General features: G+C 34.5%; 1 non-coding gene across 1 annotated transcript; it reads right to left on the bottom strand.

Annotated features, from left to right (window-relative positions):
- Nucleotides 1-1,005: 1,005 nt before the first annotated feature.
- LOC121214116 (small nucleolar RNA R71) lies at nucleotides 1,006-1,112 on the bottom strand. The gene has a single exon (XR_005909703.1). It is a non-coding gene; the product is annotated as a small nucleolar RNA R71 (small nucleolar RNA).
- Between the last annotated feature and the right edge of the window lie 1,254 nt (nucleotides 1,113-2,366).

Genomic DNA, 2,366 nt, shown 5'->3' with positions numbered 1-2,366 from the left:
TCTTTGCCATAACATTCTTAGTTATTTATTTGTTCATTTATATATTATTTTATTTACGCAATCATTCTCGTAATTGCCATTGCATTTTTACTCTTGTATTGCCTTAGCATTCTCAATTATTCTTCAGTTACGCATATTTCATTAATTATTAACTCTTGACATTGCCATTGCATTATTATTACTAATTTTCCATAGCATTTTATTATAATAAGTTAACCATCTTTGTGCCTACATCCGATCCTCATGGGAACGATACTCGTTCATTACTTTATTCCTTAATCCGACTGTATACTTGTACAATTCGCATATCATTTCACACGCAACAAGTTTTTGGCATCGTTTTTGGGGATTGACAATATGGTGAAATTCAGTTTTGTTATTTTACTTAATTCCATTAGTTTTATTTAACTTAATTTATTTAATTTTTACAACTGGCAGTGCATGAGAAGAGGCATTCCTGCTAACAATGAGTATCCTTTTGATCTAGAGATCGATAGAACTTTGCAGAGAAAGAGAAAAGGACTGAGAAAAATGGCTAGAATTAGGAATGATCCTTGCCTTAATGGTAATCCAATTAGCTGCAATGATAACCCTCTGATTAGTTAAGATGTACATCTTCTTATATGTGGTGTTGTAGATGATTGAGACAGACCAATTTGAGAGCATATTGTTCCAATGTTGGATGATTTGAACCCAAGGATAGTCAGACGAACCATACAGGCTTAGCAGTTTGAATTGAAACCGGTAATGTTTCAGATGTTGCAAATAATAGGACAACTTGGGGAACTACCCACTAAAGATCCAAGACTGCATTTTTTACTTTTCCTAGAAGTCTACAACTCATTTAGACAACTTGAAGATACCCTGCAGCTTAAACTGTTTCCATATTCTTTTCAGGATCATGTAAGAGCATGGTTCAATGCTTTGTCATCGGGAACAATGGCATCATGGAATGATCTTTGCCAGAGATTTTTGCTACAGTAATATCCACTGAATACGAAGGCGAAGCTTAGAAATGACATCGCATTTTTTCAGCAATTAGAGGATAAAATACTATATGAAGCTTGGGAACGATTTAAAGATTTAATTTGGAAGTGCCCAATGCATGGATTTCAGCATTGGACTCAGATGGAGATATTTTATAATGGATTGAATACGCATACAAGAACTGTAGTTGATGCTTCTACCAATGGTACTTTGTTAGATAAATCTTATAATGAAGTGTATGAGATTTTGGAATAGATTGCCAGTAATGATTATCAGTATTCTACCATGAGAGTTGGGACTAATAGGAGAGCAGCTAGAACCATGGAGTAATCAAGATGTAGGAACTTTCTACAATGAAATCACTTCATTGACTGCTCAGGTATCTTCTCTAGCTAACATAATTAAAACAATGAAAAATTCCACTATTGTCTAGGAAATAAAGTCGGTTGAACTATCATGTGTGTACTGTGGAGAGAATCATATGTTTGATGAATGCCCATCAAATTCAGCATCTGTGTGTTATATGGGTAATTCCAAATAGAATAATAACCCCTATTCCAACACCTAAAATCTAGGGTGGAAGCAACATTCGAATTTCAATTGGAGTAATCAAGATGTAGGAACTTTCAACAATACCGCAAGACAAATTGTCAACAATGCACTGCCAAGTTATGTTCAACCGATGCCGAGGAAAAATACTCAATACGGTAGAGCATCATCTTTTACTTTCATTGAAACTTTATAAAAGGAATATATTCGCATATCATTTCACACGCGGTAGTGTCATACACTTTCAAAGTTACCTTTATAAAAGGTTTATAGTTGTAAATAGAAATCTAATATTTTTATTTTCTGGTTCGTCCCCTTGTTCCTTTCCAACTACCTCATTAGAACGTAACTAGCACAACAACTCAATAAACTAGGCGTGCAATACCTTTAGTATTAATCCCCTACTTATAACGTTCTCAACACTTTTACCAAACCTCTTCTTCCTTATAACTTAATACATTTTAAGAACAACCATTGCTTAATAATCCAATACATATTATGCGCTCAATCTATATGCCAGAACAACAGTTAGGCTAATAGCACTATGCCACTCAGGTTACTTTTGATTTACCCACCAAATCCAAAACCCATCCAAAGTTGGATGTTACAAGAAATGCCTAGATCCCATCCAAAAATTTGTCACAAGTGGACTAATCTTTTCAACTTGAAAATTGACAGCTTGGTTGAATTAAATTTAATACATTTCACCCATTTCGTGCATGTATCATTCTTCATTTCCTTGAAAAGATGCATCCTGACATATTGGCTTTGATGGAATCTTGGTTTGATTTGCTTGACCTTTGACCTTGTTTTGGGGCCTTAAGGTAGTG

Source organism: Gossypium hirsutum, chromosome D01, assembly GCF_007990345.1.
Source record: "Gossypium hirsutum isolate 1008001.06 chromosome D01, Gossypium_hirsutum_v2.1, whole genome shotgun sequence".
NCBI lineage: Eukaryota > Viridiplantae > Streptophyta > Magnoliopsida > Malvales > Malvaceae > Gossypium > Gossypium hirsutum.
Note: the sequence above shows the minus strand (reverse complement) of the source record. Positions and strands in the feature narration are given on the sequence as shown.